The following is a 19128-nucleotide window of genomic DNA, read 5'->3' as shown; positions in this document are numbered from 1 at the left end:
AAGAAGGAGGATCAGGGGAACTATAGGCCAGTCAGCCTCACCTCAGTCCCTGGAAAAATCATGGAGCAGGTCCTCGAGGAATTAATTCTGAAGCACTCAGAGGAGAGGCAAGTGATCAGGAGCAGTCAGCATGGATTCAGCAAGGGCAAGTCACGCCTGACTAACCTAATTGCCTTCTGTGAGGAGATAACTGGGTCTGCGGATGAGGGGAAAGCAATGGAGGTGTTACTCCTTGACTTTATCAAAGCTTTTGATACAATCTCCCACAGTATTCTTGTCGGCAAGTTCAAAAAGTACGGGCTGGATGAATAGATTATAAAGTGGACAGAAAGCTGGCTAGGTCGTCAGGTTCAGCGGGTAGTGATCAATGGCTCCAAGTCTAATTGGCAGCCGATATCAAGCGGCGTGCCCCAAGGGTCGGTCCTGGGGCCGGTTGTGTTCAACATCTTCATTAATGATCTGGAGGATGGCTTGGACTGCACTCTCAGCAAGTTTGCAGATGACACTAAACTGGGAGGAGCGGTCGATACGCTGGAGAGTAGGGATAGGATACAGAGAGACCTAGAAAAATTAGAGGATTGGGCTGAAAGACACCTGATGAGGTTCAGCAAGGACAAGTGCCCAGTCCTACACTTAGGACGGAAGAATCCCATGCACGGCTCCAGACTAGGGACCGAATGGCTAGGCAGCAGTTCTGCAGAAAAGGGCCTAGGGGTTACAGTGGATGAGAAGCTGGATATGAGTCGACAGTGTGCCCTTGTTGCCAAGAAGGCTAACGGCATTTTGAACTGTATACATAGGGGCATTGCCAGCAGATTGAGGGATGTGATCGTTCCCTTCTATTCGACATTGGTGAGGCCTCATCTGGAGTACCATGTCCAGTTTTTGGCCCCACACTCCAAGAAGGATGTGGAAAAACTGAAAAGAGTCCAGCCTAGGGCAACAAAAATGATTAGGGGGCTGGAAGACATGACTTATGAGGAGAGGCTGAGGGAACTGGGATTGTTTAGTCTGCAGAAGAGAAAAATGAGGGGGGATTGATCGCTGCTTTCAACTACCTGAAAGGCGGTTCCAAAGAGGATGGATCTAGACTGTTCTCAGTGGTACCAGATGACGGAACAAGGAGCAATGGTCCCAAGTTGCGGTGGGGAAGGTTTAGGTTGGATATTAGGAAAACCCTTTTTCATGAGGAGGGTGGTGAAGCATTGGAATAGGTTCCCTAGGGAGGTGGTGGAATCTCCTTCCTTAGAGGTTTTTAAGGTCAGGTTTGACAAAGCCCTGGCTGGGATGATTTAGTTGGGGATTGGGTTGGACTAGATGACCTCCTGAGGTCCCTTCCAACCCTGAGAGGCCATGATTTTTAAGCTGTTCCCGTGTATCAAGGTGAGCTGCAGCTCAGCGAACCCCAAGGATCTGAGGCCAGCTACTTTGCAGGAGAGACAGACCAAGCAGCAAGTACAACACGGGGTCGCCCCCCGGCCGGCAGATAGAATCTCATGTCTGAGATCCGGGCTCCTGTTCCTTTGCAAAGTGTGTGCTTTTGCTCCAGATTTTAGCTGTGGGCCAAGTGCCCTCTGGCTTCTTGTCCGGGCTCCATCCTCCATGTGCCTGGCCATCAGCGGGACTCTCTCAGGGGAGCAGCTTCCCCACCCTCGCTGCATCCCAATCTCCACCCAGCTGGGGAAGGAGCAGAGGCAGCTCGGAGAAAAGACTCCTTTGAGCGCTGGAGACGGCCGGAGAATCTTATTTGCATACTGACAGTGCATTGCTGCAGCGAAGCGAGTCCCTGGTCAAGGGGCTGGTTTTGCTCCCTGTGTCCCCGGTTCCCATGATCCAACTCAGGCTGTCAATAGGTTCAATTCCATTTCCTCTAAAAGCTAGCAGTTTAGTGGGCTGTGAGAGTAGTCACCCTGACTTGTGGTAGCATACGCGGTTGCCCCGGCAGAGACTCTGCTTTTTTTTTTTTTTTTTTTCCTTCTTCTTCTTTTTCTCTCCCCTTCCCAGTTTGTATAAATCTTTTGCCTTTTACTAAAGATTTCTGTGGAGAGGAGCATTTATGAGTTTGTATCCAATTTTTTTGAGGCTTTGTTTTGGTAAGACTGTTCCCTGTTGTGAAAAAAACAGAAGGATACTACCTCACCTAGTGTCAGTAACTCAAGCTTTTCTATTAGTGTATGAAAACAACTGAGAGCTCTGAAAATGACTGTGTGGGATTTTTTACCCTTTTTTTTTTTTTTTTTTTGAGCTTATCGTGTTAGTGAGATGGCTTCCTAGCTAACAGGGGACTGTTTTGTGATGTGTATTCTGCTGGCTCTTTGGTTTCATAAGTTTTTGGTTATCACAGTTAAAGAGCAGCAAAGAATTGTGTTGTTGTTTGTGTTAACGTTTGGTCTGTCCTAAGAGTATATGGTTTGGAGTCATTTGTAACTCTTGGGTTAGTTATTGTCAACAGCTTATTTTTGGGTCCCTGAGTTGAAAGGCTGCTCTTGCGGATTTCAGTTTGTCATTTGTTGGAAGGTCAGTTAAAGAGCTGCTTTCTTAATCCAGTCCATGAGGGTTCTTACACCGCCCTCCTTAATATACCTTCCAGAAGGTGATTGCATGGTTTCCCTCGTCTCCCCACAGAAGAGAAATTGTCCATCCCTTTCCTGTTGGGAAAACACCAGTGTTTTTAAATGTTTTGCCCAGATGAGGGATAGTTCATAGGAGCAGAAGAGGAGGAAGTTTGTGGCCATTTGAGTCAGATTCCTAGGGTTTAAGGCCAGAAGGAACCAGCCGATCACCTCAGAGGGACTAAGGGGCACCAATGCCCCAAATAGCGAGGAACTGCTTTGATGCAATTGACTGTATGTTTGAGATAGTTGCGTGGGAAGGAGCAGAAAAGAGCACTGGGGCTGCGGAATAGCGCTTGCATAGGTTTTCTTTGCCCTGGTTTCTTGTAAGAGTTAACAGTGAGAGATTGGTAGTCACAGGTCAGTGGGTGGGTTTATGGAAATTAGGAATCTAGAGGGGAAACCAGGGAGAGGAAGGCATCTGCAAGACTTGTCTGTCTTTGAACAGAATTGTGTGTTAAGGGTTCTTGCTTTGAATTCTTCCACTGGAGTCATTTCGGGGAAGTGAGTCAGTCTCCCGTAGAGTTCCCTAGTTATGGTGTTTGTTGCATGTCTGGGAGCTCGTCCTGGTGAGGTAGAAATGGGTGGGCGCAGGGGTGTGCGTGCATAGCAGAGTGGCAGCATTGTTTTTTGGCTTCTTGGAGCTAAGATCAAAGCATAGTGGCTGGTCTTCTCACTATAATCTGTAATATGTCTTTGATGTGAGCACTGTGTATTAGCTTGATTTTTAAAAGAAAAGAATTAGTGAGAACAGGAGCTTGCTTTGTTTACTTCATGCATTGATCTGGTATTACAGTGTCTCCAGGAACAGTGTATCTTCTTTAGGAGAGACTTTTCTGGTTAGAAAAACAGAAAAAAGTTAAACCGTGATGATCTTTTTTTTAAGCAGATTTTTTTTTGAAATAGCAGAAAAATGTGGTATCTTTAGTGTTTTTGTTTCTTTATGATAAACACAATACAGTTACACTTTCTTGGAAGTGTTTTGTGAGTCTGCAGATGTGAGAGGTTCTTCTTTGTTTTGCTAGAGAATTATTTAAGAGGCTGGACTCCTTCTTTCTGCTGCGAGTCTTTTCAACAGTATGAGGGACAAACGCTTTCTGGACTCTGGGTCTGTTGGGGAGATGTCATAAACAGATAGCTAAGGGTTAATGTCTCTTCCACCTGAAGCACCTGACCAGAGGACCAATCAGGAAACCGGATTTTTTCAACTCTGGGTGGAGGGAATTGAGTGTCTAAGTCTTTTGTCTGCCTGCCTGCTTTCTCTGAGCTTTGGAGAAGTAGTTCTACTTTCTAATTTTCTGTTTCTAAGTGTAAGGACAAAGAGATCAGATAGTAAGTTCTATGGTTTCTTTTCTTTGGTATTTGCATGAATATAAGTGCTGGAGTGCTTTGATTTGTATTCTTTTTGAATAAGGCTGTTTATTCAATATTCTTTTAAGCAATTTACCCTGTATTGTATCATCTAATACAGAAAGAACATTTGTATGTATTTTTCTTTCTTTTATATAAAGCTTTCTTTTAAGACCTGTTGGAGTTTTTCTTTACTTCAGGGAATTGGTGGGAGGAAGAAATCGGGGAGATCTGTGTGTTGGATTGCTAGCCTGATTTTGCATTCCCTCTGGGGGACTAGGAAAGTACTTTTTGTTTCCAGGATTGGGAACAGAGAGGGGGAGTCTCTCTGTGTAGTTTCACAGAGCTTGTGTCTGTGTATCTCTCCAGGAGCACCTGGAGGGGGGAAGGGAAAAAGGATTATTTCCCTTTGTTGTGAGACTCAAGGGATTTGGGTCTTGGGGTCCCCAGGGAAGGTTTTTCAGGGGGACCAGAGTGCCCCAAAACACTCTAATTTTTTGGGTGGTGGCAGCAGGTACCAGGTCCAAGCTGGTAACTAAGCTTGGAGGTTTTCATGCTAACCCCCATATTTTGGACGCTAAGGTCCAAATCTGGGACTAAGGTTATGACAGGAGATGGTTGTTTTTTTCTTTTTGTTTTTCTTGGGGTGGGGGCTTGGTAATATTTGAGATTACGTGTACATCAACAACTGCATGAGTTACACAGACTTCTCCGTACCCGACCTACGTTCTATGTATCTTGGTTCGTAAGATCGAGACAAGGCACTAGGTGTCGTGCTGCATCCGGCACACAAGGGCCCCAAGCCTGATTTTTTTCCCCCCAAACTGACTGTAATCTAAATGCTAAATAATAATCCTTAAGTTCTCATTATTGCCGCCCTCACTATTGGAAAATCCCCAAAATCACAACAGTGACTTACAAATGATGAGAATTCTTTGTTTAAAAAATGTAATGTGGGTTCTCTATCTTTCCCTTCCAGTTTTCTGAACCAGGCAAGCTTGAAACTTACTTTTCTAGTGCAGACAGAGCCCCAAAGAGCAGGAGCCCCCGGCACCTGGGGCTGGCAGCCAGTGAGGTTCCTCACGGTTGTGTATTCCACACACACTTTGATCTCACCCACCAAGCATCAAGTGTGAGCTCCTCAGGCACTAGAACAGCCTTAACATGGAGTCACAGACAGCCCCCTTGGGCACCCTGACTCTAGCTTGCAACCCAGGTGTAGTAGAAGCTGCTGTAACACTCAAACTCTGTATGTCCTTTAGGGCTAACCCTAGCCAAACAGCCGGGATCCCTTGCTTATGCTTAGAAGGCGTGCCATCTCCCTGAAGTCCAAGCAGCATCGGGGGTGGGGACAACAGTTTCTTCCTGACAGAGATTTTTATTCTATTCCCCCAGAGCTCAAACTGATGGGGGCAAGTGTTTGTGCAGGTCTCTGCCTCCTCGTGGGTGTGTGAGGGGGAGCAATCAACCAGGTCTTTTGTCCACTGATGATCCACAGTGGCCTGTCTGATGTCTCAGTCAGGGCCTTCTCTTGTTAGAAAGGAGATGACGCTTCTTCTGGTAAACTAGTGTTTCACACTTGGTAATGCTTCTCTCCTGACTGGTGGCGGAGTGGCAGCAAGGGGGTTTACAGCTTTAGTGCCAACGCTTATATATCACCTTACAACACGGGCTACAGCTATTATAGGTGAGAAGAATGCATGCAGCAACTGACGAGCTAGTCATAAACTCTAAACACATTTTTATGAATCTAATGCCTGTTTTAACAACACTAACAAACAGGTGAGCAAGACTAGTTTCCAGCCATGCGTTTTTCACTTTTCAGTAAGGCCTGGGGGCCTTGGCGTGAGCTGGCACCTGGTCTGCCAGTGTCAGAAGAGGATCTTCCCTCTCTTATCCCCAGGTGTCTGTACTGGGAGCAGTACTGTTCAACTTATTCACAAATGATCTGGGGAAAGGGGTAAATGGTGAGGTGGCAAAATTTGCAGATGATACAAAATTGCTCAAGATAGTTGAGTCCCAGGCAGACTGCGAAGAGCCACAAAGAGATCTGACACAATTGGGTGACGGGACAACCAAATGGCAGATGAACATCGGCGCTGTTAAGTGCAAAGTAATGCACGTTGGAAAACAGAATCCCAACTATCCCTATAAAACGATGGGGTCTAAATTAGCTGTTACCACGTGAGAAAGAGATCTGGGAGTCGTTGTGGATAGTTCTTTGAAAACATCCACTCAATGTGCAGCGGAGTGTTGGGAATCATTATGAAAGGGATAGGTAAGAAGACAGAAACTATCATATCGCTTCAATATCAATCCATGATACGTCCACATCTTGAATACTGTGTGCTGATGCCGTCGCCCCAATCTCAAAAAAGATCTATTGGAATGGGAAAGATTCAGAAAAGGACAACAAAGATGATAAGGGGATATGGACCAGCTTCTGTCTAAGAAGAGATTCATAAGATTGGGACTTTTCATCTTGGAAAAGAGACGACTAAAGGGGGATACGACGGAGGTCTATAAAACCATGACCGGTGTGTGGAGAAAGTAAATATAAAAGAAAAAAAAAGCTGTGGCTCTTTGACGGCAGCTCATCCACACTGCTTCTTCTGCGGCAGTTCGGCGGCGAGTCCTCCCTCCCTTCCTCTTTGGTAGACATTTGGTGGCAGCTCAAAGACTAAGACAGGAAATGGGGGACCCGCCGCCGAATTTCCGCCAAAGACCAGACATGCTGACCCGATACCAGACGGGCCGCCCCTTTGAATTGGCTGCTCCAAGCACCTGCTTGCTACGCTGGTGCCTGGAGCCAGCCCTGCTCCTGTGACAAGCAGGGGCTGGTGCAGAGCGTGGCAGGGCAGGGAGATGACATCTCCTCTAATAGCGGGGCCCTTTCACAGCAAGGGCAGCACCTCCCCGCAGTAGCACAGACCCACTTACTCCTCCTGCTTTCTCCTGACACCAGCACCACCCTTCCCGGCAGCACCTGCTTCCAGACTCGCACCAGAAATGGGAAGTTTGGGCCGGGCCTGGCAGCAGCTGTCAGGAAAAGGAACCAGGAGACACAACCACTCCCATTGTGCTGTGGGGCCCATCCTGGCTGGTGGAAGATGGAGGCAGTGGACACTACCACCCCCATGGTGCCGTAGGGTTGTCAGATGGGGTGCCCTCCCCAGGGTTGGGCTCCAGGGGAGGTTTGGCATCTTAAGGGACTGGGTGGGGAGGCTTGGAGGAAGTTTGAAGACCAACAGTGAAGGGGAAGTTGGACACTGGCCAGAATACCAGAGAGACAAGGCAGGTGAGGTGATACCTGTTACTGGACCAGCTTTGGAGTCACACAAGGTCTTCTTCATGGAAGGGAAAGGTGCTCAGAGCATCACAGTTCAACAGAAGGTGGAACGCTCTGCCCGAACACCAGACTTTCCCCTACTTCCTGGAATGGTGCGGCAGTCCCCACTGTCCTGTCAACAGCCCCACCACGTAACCCAGAGGTGGCTGCATCTTAGCACCAAGACACCAGTGGTCACCGCTCCAGAGGAGATGGTACATACAGGCCACTGCCTGACGTGTCCACTACCACAATGGCGTGGGGAGAGGGGGAGGGAGATACCAATAGGGCACTGCCACACCAGGGCACCACAGGGAGGTCACTGCTCCAATCAGTAGAGATACACATCGGGTAGTGCCCCAACTGGGGGCCCTACCCTAGAGAGAGGGGGGGCTGGGGAGAGAAGAGGAAATCAAAAGCCACTGCCTCACTTAGCCATCGGGGTCACTACCTAAATAGGGGACACACACACAAAGGGCACTGCCCCACCTGACCAGCAGGGGTCACTGCCCCAATTGGGGGATATACAGAGGGTATTGCCCCACAGGAATGCCAGGGATCAGTGCCTGCCATACCTGGCACACGGGTCAAGGGGATAGGGTGACCAGATGTCCCGATTTTATAGGGACAGTCCCGATATTCGGGACTTTTTCTTATGTAGGTGCCTATTATCCTCCACCCTGTCCCGATTCTTCACACTTTCTATCTGGTCACCCTGGGGGCGGGGGAGAGACGGGGCTACACAAAGGGCACTGCCATACTGGACCTACAGTGCACATCCCTAGTGGGAGAGTGATACACACCAGAAGCAGGGCTCACTGCCACAAAGGGGTTGGAAGACACCCAGGGCACTGCTTGACACAGCCACCCAGGCACCCTGCCACCTTGGGGGAGGTGAAGAATACACCTTGGGCACTGACTCCTCTGGCTATTAGTGGTCACATGCCCAATATAGGGGTTGGGGGGGGAGTAAATATACACAGGGGACTGCCCCACCTGGGGAACACGTGTCAACAAGACGAGAGTGGGATACGGAGAGGGCCCTGCCCCAATGGCTGATATACATACAAGGCCCTGCCTCACCTACCCACCAGCGCTAACAGGCACAATGGCAGTAGTGGCATCACACAGACAACTGCCCTCAGTTGCCACCAGGGGTCACTGCAGCAATGCTAGGGGGGATACATGCCAGGCATTGCTGCCCCTCGCCACCAGGAGTCACTGCTCCTACAAGAAGGCACCTACAGGACACTCCCGTGCCTGGCCAGCAGAGGTCACTATCACTGGGGAGGAGCTATGGGGAAGCTGAGAAAGAGCAACTACATGCAGTGGGGAAAATCATAATCTACCGGGGAGAAAGAACAGACTCCGCTAGGACATCACACCAACTCCGGCCAGGCTGGATACCAGCAATTCGGGGCTGGAGCAGCTCCAGCTAGAGGCTGGGTGGAGACAGGTGACCTCGGTTTCTGCGCTGAGCAGGCTGCTTTGGCAGCGAGGAGGGACAGGAAACCCCCCGGCCAGGGTCTTGCTGCCCAAGGAGGGGGAGATCTGCGGCACTCTTTGGAGTAGCTGGTTCAGCAGCCATGAGCCACATGCTTCTCCCTGCCTGAGCTCTCCAGGAGCACATTACGTACAGGTGTGCGCTGGATGTAGGCACCAGTGTAACAACAGGGCCAGACTCTGCTGAGTGCTGCCTGTGAGAGACAGGGCCAGAGTCAGACGGGCAGATGGGGGAAGGACATGACAGAGCCAGCGGCCATGAGCTGATCCCATCATAAGTCCAGCCTGTGACATCACCATCCGTCCCTGCAGCTCTCCATCTGTCCCGCTGTCCGTCCAACTCTCAACCCCACATCCATCCCCAACGTATGCCACACACACCCCTTCACCCATCGCCTCACACACTCATCTATTTCCTCATGCATCCTGCTGTCCCTCTGATTGTCCCTGCAGTGCCCAGCACAAGGAAGCATAGTGGACCCTGAGCGAGGCTTTTGGGTGATGCAGTAATGGAGCTAGCGGGTGAAAGGGGCATCTCTAATCCCAGCCCCACTTCTCCTCTGCCCAAAGCCATGACCGTGAGCCCACCCCTCTCAGTCTCAGATCTCACAGCCCCAAAGACATGAACAGCCACTCACACTGTGACCTAGTTACAGCAATGAGGTCTTCCTGAAGATAGGAGGTGGGAGGAGCAACCCCCAATCCTAGCAGGCAGAGACCCTGCCCATGGGCAGATAGACCCAGCTGAGCCCATAGGAGACTGGGGGAGGGGGAGCAGAGGAAGAGAATGCAGGCAACTGAACATGACAGGTGTCCATGAAAGGAGAGAGAGAGAGTTTGAGTGAAAGTTGGCCAACACAGAGAGAGAAACCTAGGAGGACGAAAGAAATTCACAACAGGGAGTCACCCTCATGGATCCAACTTTCTGCTAGTGAGCACACACCACTCCTGGCCAGAGAGATGATCAGCTCTCGCAAATGGCAACATCATCTCCCTTGAAGCCAAAGCTAGTCCAGAAACCAACACCCAGGTAACAAGAAGTCCCTGCCTGGAGCCAGGACGGCTGTGACCAGAGCCCTTCCCAAACCAGATACACATCTCACCGACAAAGACGGTTACTCTCGTTCCAGTTGGGCAGCTCTTGCCTGGCATCAACAGGATTCACGCTGTCACTGCGCTCGATCACTTTCCATCTCAGCCGCCTCTCCCCGTCCCGCCTCAGTGCCCCTTGGCCCGGCCCCGCCCGCCGGCTGCCCCCGAGCCCGCGTCCCCCCCGCAGCGCCGGGCGGGTCCCACTAGTGCCCCCCGGCTCCCCGTGGGGAGGGGGCGGGGGCAGCGAAGCCTCGGGGGGAGGGAACCAGGCCCCCCCCGCGCCGAGTCTCTGTCCTGCGCTCTCTCCGCCAATCAGGGAGCGGGGAGGGGCGCGGCGAACTGACGAGCTACGGCCCCTCCTCCAATAGAGGCCGCATGTGAGAGGGAGAACTACGCTTCCCAGTGTGTACCGGGAGGGGGCGCGTTGCCTGAGCAACCGTTCGTCACTTCCGCTCTGAAACGAGCCAGGAACTACAACTCCCAGCCTGCCCCGGGGCATTTCCGTCCTCTGAAGCCCAGGAGAGGGCGGGTCCGTGGGTCAACCTGACACCTCCCGCCCCGCCCCCCAGAGATTCCCCGGCCCCGCCCTCTCCAAGCTCCGGGTCCAGGCGCGGACTCTCGTGTCCCGGGGTCTCGGCCTGGCCCCGCCCCCCGCAGCGCGGCGCCCCCCAGTACGGTGGGGGCTGCCGGGCGCCTGCTCCTCCCCTGGGCTCGTCTCTGCCCGCCCCGATGTGCCCCGCGGGGCTGCCCCGCTCGGGGGGGGGGCGTTGGGTGGAGCCCTATGGAAACACGAGGGTGGGCAGGGCTGGGAGCCAGGACTCCTGGGTTCTCCCCCCAGCTCGGGGAAGGGGGGCTAGGGGTTAGAGTAGGGGAGGGGCAGGGATGGGAGCCAGGACTCCTGGGTTCTCCCCCCAGCTCGGGGAAGGGCAGGACTGAGAGCCAGGACTCCTGGGTTCTCCCCCAGCTCGGGGAGGGGAGTGGAGATTAGGGGGTAGAGTGGGGGAGGGGCTGGGGGGTCTCCTGCCAAAGATGCAAGTCCAGGAGCTGGTGTCAGGCAGCAGGTCACTTGTGGGCCCCGAGCGTCCGATCTGGAAACAGCTGCCTGTCCCCACGCCCGGGGACTGCGCGTAGCTGGCAACCGTCTCCTTGTACCTGAGAATTATCCATACACCCCAGGGGTGTGAGCCCTGCGCTCCCCTGTCAGTGCCTGGGGCACAGAGCCATGTGTACGAGTCACTCTCTGTGCGGGGATGTCAGTTCGTACAGACTTTGCTGGTGCTTTTTCTGTAGCCTGTGGTAAAATGAGGCAATTAACTAGATGAGTACCCCTGGTTGAGAACCACTGATGTAGGGGAACCCAGGCCCACCCCCCTATTCTGACTTCCAACCCTGTACCCTGGGCAGCTGGTTCTGCTTTGCTTAGCTTGCATCAGCCTCAAGTCAGCTTCACTGGGTCACCACTTCCACCATGGCCAGACATCAGAAAGAGGAAGTTTCCTCTCAGCTGTAAAAGCAGCAAGGGCTCCATGAGGGGTCGGTGCTGCTGGAGAAATTATTGACCCTTTCTCTAGTCTCCTTTTCAGATTTTGCCCCATTTTCTCTTTAATTCTCCAATATTAATTTAACAATCTCAGATTTGGGATATTTTCACATCTGTTTGACCTGCAGCAAATTTTCTTCCTTTCTTTGGGAAATTGTTCTGAATCATTCCCCAAAGGAGAAGGGGCTTAATGGGTGCAGTTTGCAGAGCCCCGAGACACAGCTGCCTCTCAGGTGGGCTGGGGTGGCCTTTCTCTGCTGGCGAGGAAGGGGACAGGAGGAAAAAGGCTGCAGTGGAGACTGTCCAGCACAAGCTTACGCAGTCCTGGCTACTGCTACCCCCAACTGCCAGTCACCTGCCTGCCCCTGCTTCTGCCTCCTTCCCACTGCCAGGAAGTTTTCCTGCTCCACACTCCCCTCACATACCCTCTTAAAGCACCTCCTCAAAGGGCTCCCTGCTGCCATGTGAATGGTGTGGGGGTGTGTGTGTGGGTGGGAATTATTGCTGTCTGTTAATTGAACTTCCACTGTCCAATTACTCTCACTTAATATAAAATATCTTCATATTCGGGTGGTTTTCTCTCATTAGCAAATGCTTCTTTTTAGACCCATTTCTTCCCCAGTTCTCAAAGATAGATATAAAATATCCTGTGTGCAGCGCTGTAGTAGACAGGGTGGTCCCAGGGTATTGGAGGCTTCCCCCTTGGTTTGTATACAAATGTTCGGTGTTATTCTCCAGCCCATTCCTTATGAATACTAACTTGATGTTAACTTTTTTGCTGGCAGCTGTGAATTGAGGGGAGCTTTTCACTGATCTGTCTACAGCAACATGCAGATCCCGTTCTTGGGTTGTGTAGCCGATAATCTGTTTTGCTGCCGTCGCTAGGTGTAATGCATGTTCAGTAGGGGTTTCTCCCCTCTTCCCTTTTTGTATTTCCTCTCCCTACTAATGTTTGGGTGTCCTTCTCCTCAGGTTAGTGTATTAATGATCTCATCTTGGGGTCATATGTGTCAATTCGTTGCTACGTCTTCAGAGAACTATCCATGATGACTCCAAGATCTCTTTCCTGATTAGTTGTAGCTAAATTAGCCCCCATCATATTGTATGTATAGTTGGGGTTATGTTTTCCCAACGTGACATTTATCCATGTTAAATTTCATTTGCCATTTTGTTGCCCAATAATTTAGTTTTGTGAGTTCTTTTTGAAGTTCTTCGCAGTCTGCTTTGGTCTTAACTATCTTGAACAGTTTAGTATCATCTGTGAACTTTGCCACCTCACTCTTTACCCCTTTCTGCAAATCATTTATGAATAAGTTGAATAGGATTGGTCCTAGGGCTGACCTAGGAAAATGACAGCAGCAAGATGGAGTCTGGAGTCACATGGGCAGGTCACATGTCCATGCATGATTCAATTTGCAGGCCTACGCCATTGTTTACATGTTAGTTTGAATGTTCCCAGGAAAGCTCAGATGTGGATTGGCATTTTCCAAAGTCCATTGTCAGTGAAGCGTTTCTTGATTAGGCACTTACTGAGAATAGTCCTTTCTCATGAAGCTGACCAAATGCATCACTGAGGCTACTTGAAATCAAATACATTTGAGATACAAGTACATAGCCCATATTCATAATTTCAAATACAAAAATGGTACACACATACAGCTAGTATAATTATAACCAGCAAATCATAACCTTTTTATAGACACCTCACACGACAACTTTTGCACAATATTTGTTGCAAATATGTAATAGTGGTGGCAGCAATGATCTATATGGTCCCAGTTGATATTAATAAAGTCACAGCCTACAGAGAAGTGAGAGGGAGGTGTCTTCTAGCAGGCGTTTCTCCTACATTTCTCCATTGCCGCTTGGGCGGAGGCGAGAATGGAGCAAAACACGCCTGGCTCAAGGTTTTGCGTTCAACTTTGAAGATTAAGCCTGAGCCTCCGGCATGGGTGCTGGGAGATGGATTTCTGAGTTGCATCCAGCACAGTCTTCGGGCCTGAGCTGAAACCACTGAGGCCAAGAGAGACGGGTTTGAGGTGGCCTTTGAGGCTCCCAGCAGGTCTTGAGGAGGAAGGGGTTACTGCCATCCCTGGGGGAGCTCAAACCACCATCCTTTTGATTAACAGCAAAACACAAAGACCCACTGCGCCACAGAGACACATGTCTGCTGTTACCAAGGCTGCTGCCTAGCAGCGTGCGCATCTGCCTGCCAGCGCTAGAGCTCGCAAGGCAAGTGTGGGTGCTGGAGGTAAAGAGCCAGTAGAGTGACACAGCAGCTCTAAAGGGGGGTGAAGGCCAGGAGTGAGGGGTTCAGGGCATGGGAAGGGGCTCTGGCCTGGGGCAGGGGGGTAAGGATGCGGGAGGGGGTGAGGGCTCTAACAGGGGATGAAGGGCAGAAATGAGGGGTTCAGGGTACAGGAAGGGGCTCCAGGCTGGGCAGGGGGTTGAGGTGCAGGAAGGGGTGAGGGCTCCGGCTGGGGATGTGTGTAACCTTCCCCTTTCCATAGCCATGTGTCTGAGCCACCAGGGCCAGCACGTACAAGGCCTCCCTGCCGAAGCGCTGACAGTGTCCAGTGACGCTACACCTGGCCCTCTACTGACAGCTCAGGGGTTTGGCGTCCTCTGGCACTGAGATGCCACAATAATTACAGGGTTATTTCTAATGGGTTAAAGCAGAACTTGTGCTGAGATTAACACGTCCCTCGTGGGTCTGGGGGTTTTACAGCATGAACTGGCTCTGCGTGTGGGTACTGTGCATGTGTTTGAGTGATACTAACAGGGCTGAAACACATAACTCCCCATCCTGGGGGTTTCCATCCCCCCGATTCCTTCCACGGGGGGCGCTGACCCGGCTCCTCTATGGCCAGATGCCCTGATGGGCAGCAGTCGGGATGTTGGGAGAGGTTCTGTTTTCTCTGGCTAGTGACAGCCCCAAAGTGACTCCCACCAGCCCCCATTGCCTTGCCCTGCAGCTGCCAGTCTCTGAATCCTGGCCTGGAATTCGATTGGAACGAGGCCCCTGGGAGCTGGATAGACCACGGGTCAGACACTGCAACATTGTAGCCAGAACATCCATGTCTAGATTTTAAGGCCAGTCAAGACAACTAAATAATCCTGTCTAACTCCCATGCACGTGACATGCCACAAAGTCACCCCTGCACTGAGCCCAACCACTGGTATTAAACCAAAATATTCCAGCCCTTAGGAAAATATCCTGTTGTGTGCCACAGACGGAGCATAGGAGAGGCAGAGGGGTACCAATACTGGAGGACCCTGAACTGGAATGGATTTGGTGAGATGTACCCAGCTGATCTGGGCAAGTGACTTGTGCCCCATGCCACAGAGGATGACAAAAACTCCAACATCCCTGCCAGTGTGAGCTGGGGGAAATTTCTTCCTCACCCCAGCAACGGAGATCAGGGAGACACTGAGCATGAGAGCAAGGCCACCAGCGAAGCACCGGAGAGAAATGGTTTTCTATCTCACCCGAGAGCACTTTCTTCAGCCCCCCTGTCCCCTCTTGCCACCCCCATGTGGGGTGGAGAATCCATCATTGCCCTGGGTACTTTGTTCCAATGTTTAATCACCCGATTGCAAATGTGTCCCTTATTTCTCATTTTACTTTCTCTGCCATTAAGTTCCAGCCACTGGTTCTTGTTCTGCCTTTTGCTGCTGGGTTAAAGAACCCTTCCGTACCCAGAATTTTCTCCTTGGGAGGTGATTTACGCATTGTCATCAAGTGACCTCTTGGTCTTCTCTGTGATAAACTGAGCAGATTGAGCTCTTGTCTCGCACTGGAAGGCAATTTTTCAGCACTTTTTTTTCTCTTCTCTGCCCCCCATCCAATTTTTTGTTCTTCATCTTAAAATGTGGCCAAGACGACTGTGTGCAAGAGTCCAGTGTTGGTCTGACCAATGTTGTACAGAGATAACACTAGTGCCCTATATCTCGTCACTGTTCTTCTGTCTGTATATCCAAGGACGACCACAGCATCGCACGGGCATTTCATGCTTAGTTGTTTGTTCATTATGACACCTAAACCCTTCTCCGAGTCACAGCAGTCTGGTCTTGCTTGTTAGTAAAGCTCAGTGTGTTTGAATGGCCAAAGCTTCCCAAGTGCTCCGTAACATGCACAAGGGAATCCCCTCCTCAGTCCCCTTCACCTGCTGCTGGTCTCTTTTCTCTTTCTTATTCTCCAGGATCCAGATGTGTCATTGTGGGGGAAGTTCTCCTCCTCTCTTTGCCTGGGAGTGATGTGACCCCCCGGATGGACTGACCAAACCCAGGATTCCTTCAGCTTGAAAGCAGAGGGGAGCCTTCACCCGCTCCCTCTTTAAGGCTCCAGTCCCAGGTCCTAAATTTCCTGCCAAAGCACAAAAATCCACACTGAGCCCAACTCCTCTCTTGGTGGTGATTTCCTTTCTCCCACAAATCTGTCTTGAGGACACAGCCCTGGGAACAGGTGAACACAACCCCGGAGATTTCCCTTCGCAGCCTGCAAGGGGCAGTTCGCCCTGTTAAACAGCTTGGGAATGCGTCTTTTTCTTTTCTCCTTTCAAAAGTAATTTCTTGTATTTCTAGTCTCTTTATAGGACCCCCCGATTTGCCGCTTCCAATTCTCTGCTGTACACACCAGCACTGGATCTGGTGAGGTGCCTGGAGCCATCCTGTACTGGGTACATGGGGGACTTGCAGGATCAGACCCTAAAATCGCTTTGGAGGGAAATTCTAAGCCCACCCAACCCCGACCTGTTCCTGGGAGGTGTTGGTATTGACCCAGGCCGTCGAGCACCATGGAGTGAAGAGACCAATTTTATCAGTAAGTCAGGCCCCCCGGCTGCCCACTGACTGGATCACCTCCCCCCAGGTGATGCAAGCCACCCTCCAGAGCCATTGCTGGGCCCCGGGGGGCAGGCACAGAAGCCATGGGGATGGGCAGCTCCCAGGAATCTCGGCAACGAATCTCCAGGCCGGAGGGTTTCCCCTAGTGCCGGATCCACCCTCAGGGTCCAGCCAGCCAGCAGCTTCCAACCAAGGCTAGTGCGCTAACAGCAGCAGCGTGGCTGAGGGGCTCGGACGGTGACTGGGGCCAGTCGCTTGAGCATGAACCCAGCCGGCCCCAGGAGATGGACCCGGGTCACCAGCCCAACCCACCACGCGGCTGCTGCCGCTACCCCATTAATGCGTGAGCTCCTATGGACCACGCTGGGGAGATCTCACAGCTGCAGGGTAGATGCCCCTGAGCGCCTGGCAGGGCACAGCTCCTGGCTGACCTGCCCTGCTGAGTTCTCTACTAGGTTGGGTGGATCTGGGGCCAAGGGTGCTGGGTGAGAGGGGGGCATTGGCTCTGGGCTGGGACTGTCACTCCTCCCCTGCCCATCCAACAGGATCACAGCAAACGAAACCAGCTCAGCCTGCAGGGGAAGAGTTCAGTCCAGGGCCTGGTGCATTCTGGGAGCAGGGACGGTGCAGAGAAAGGGCAGATACAGGGCACCTCTGAACACTCCGCACAGAACTGCTTTTCCTGACCCACAGCCCCTGTTATCCCAGCCCTGGGATCCCCTCTCACTGCTCTGCCAGTGCCCCTCACTCGCGATCCACAGACCTCCCCCGCTGTATCTGTGACTTCTGCTACTGAACCAACAATGCGCTGACTCCTCTTGTGAGACATTTCTCTGCACAATACTGCTGCTAATCCAGTTACTGACTCCAGGAAACATTTTCCTTAGCCTGGTTCCGTGCGTCACTGGTTTCTATAGCAAAGGTCAGTCCCTGGCCCTGTGGCCCAGACATCCTCATTCACATCAAGCTTCAAGTTGAGAATCATTTCCCATTCCCGCTCTGTGGGAGGGGAGACTTTTAAGCGCGCTCTCTGTGCGACTGCACATGGCTAAGCAAAGAGAACAAACCCCAAATCCCCCCTGTGCTTTGGGAGCCAGGTTTGCTGTGGGAATTCTATAGTTCAGAAGACTTCATGCCTGGGCATTGTGATTCTTTACCAGTTTCTCTGGCAGTGGGGTAGTTGTGTGGTCACAGCTGTGATGGCTGAGTGGTTAAGATGTTGGAGTCGAAATCCAATAGGGTTCCCCTGCGCAGGTTCAAATCCTGCTCACAGCGAGGCCTGTGTTTTAGCCAGTTTTTAACTCGAGCAATACCTTTCCACAACCCCCGAGACACTCTCAATTCTCTCCCCAACCCAAGTAAATCCTGTTCTGCTCCTTTCATAGAGATGCCTGGGACACCACTTCTCAGCACCTGACGCCTCTGGCACTCACCTTGTGCCCCATAGATCAGCCATATCCCTGGTTCTGCTCCTCTCTCTAGCGTGCGAAAGGAGCCAAGTCAGCGATTCCATGGGAGCTACAGGGCTGCAGAAAAAAAAAAGGTGCCCAGCAGCCACCTCTGCCCCTGCACCTCCCACCTAGCAGGCCTGGCCGACAAGCTTCTCCTTCTGCACCTCCTGCTGGCCATTGATGGGGTGTGCTGGAGGAGTGAGGAGAGAAAGAAGTGGGGCAGGGTCGAATAGGAAGAGATTTGATGGTTTGGGGGCAGGGCCTGAGGTGGAGCAAGCATTGAGCTCCGCCCGGAACTCTCAAAGTTAGCGGCTCTGAGTGCAGAAGCCTTCCCTGAGTCTGAGCTGCCAGGATCCCTGCTGCAGAGCAGGTGCCACAAGTCTCAGCCTCTCTCCCACACATGGCTCTGGGAACCACCAGGAATCAATTAGCTGCTGGCACACAAGGCAACTTAAAAGCTGAGGCTCTGGACAGCAGCTCAAACCCTGGCCCCTCCCATTAAGAGCCTGATGCTCTACTGACTGAGCTAGCAAGGCTTGCTAAGAACCTCCACCCCTCCTCTTCTTCTCTATGGCCACTGTCAATTCTTCCTCCCTCCTGCACCTGAGGATCACTACATCTCCTCACCTAGACAGCCAGCCCGTCCACTGCACCCCAATTCCCCATGCCTGAGCCTCCCTGCCAAAGTCCTGCATCTGGCTCCATAGAATTAATTCTCATGTGTTGCTGGGAACTCTACTTCTTGTGCCCAGAGAGTCTCGGCCCCACTCAGTAGAAGACCCAAGAAACACAGTGTCTGCCTTTTCTAAAGAAGTGCTTGGAGGGGCTTTTCTCATGTGGCCTAATGGATAAGGCATCTGACTTCAGAGCAGGAGTTGAGAGTTCAAGTTACTTCATGGTTTTGTTGCTGCAGTTTTACCTTTGTGCTGAAATTCCTGCTCCCTTCAGGGCTGGAACCTCTTCTTGGCCACTCAGGCCAGTGCTCTGGCTTCAGCTACAGTCCTGGGAAGGAATTCAGGGGTGAGTGTCACAAAGACTGGGGCATGAGCCCCAGGTGCTTCCAGTCTAGCCTCTGCCCTTCCTGACTTGCCAAAGAAAATGGGCAGCTGCCCGGGCTGGCGTGTAGAGCAGTTTCCCTCTTCCAAGAGTGCGCCTGTCCCTGTGCTTGAGGGGGTTGCTACATAGCGCCTTGGGAACCTGCATGTTTCTCTGCTTCTCGCCAGCTGGGGAAAAGCCTCTTGGGGTAAAGTCTCCTGCCCCACGGTAAAAGTGAGCACTGTGAGTGGGAACAGACAGGGGCCACACCAGGAGGCTGGTCCTGCTTTCCTAGCTTCTTCTGATGTTGGCGACAGAGCATCAGCAGCTGCCCTGCATGCTAGTCTGCGGGTCGCTTTCAGTGGGTGTTTG

General features: G+C 51.8%; 3 non-coding genes across 3 annotated transcripts; all 3 read left to right on the top strand.

The window, feature by feature from the left end:
• Positions 1-1986: 1986 nt before the first annotated feature.
• LOC127041612 (U5 spliceosomal RNA) lies at positions 1987-2101 on the top strand. Its single transcript, XR_007771702.1, has one exon. It is a non-coding gene; the product is annotated as a U5 spliceosomal RNA (small nuclear RNA).
• A 1133-nt stretch (positions 2102-3234) lies between these two features.
• On the top strand, positions 3235-3433 carry LOC127041593 (U2 spliceosomal RNA). The gene has a single exon (XR_007771686.1). It is a non-coding gene; the product is annotated as a U2 spliceosomal RNA (small nuclear RNA).
• A 14030-nt stretch (positions 3434-17463) lies between these two features.
• On the top strand, positions 17464-17545 carry TRNAS-CGA (transfer RNA serine (anticodon CGA)). Its single transcript has one exon. It is a non-coding gene; the product is annotated as a tRNA-Ser (tRNA).
• Positions 17546-19128: the final 1583 nt, after the last annotated feature.

This window comes from Gopherus flavomarginatus (assembly GCF_025201925.1).
Source record: "Gopherus flavomarginatus isolate rGopFla2 chromosome 13 unlocalized genomic scaffold, rGopFla2.mat.asm SUPER_13_unloc_3, whole genome shotgun sequence".
Taxonomy (NCBI): Eukaryota; Metazoa; Chordata; order Testudines; family Testudinidae; genus Gopherus; species Gopherus flavomarginatus.
This window is presented reverse-complemented; position numbering and strand designations above follow the sequence as displayed.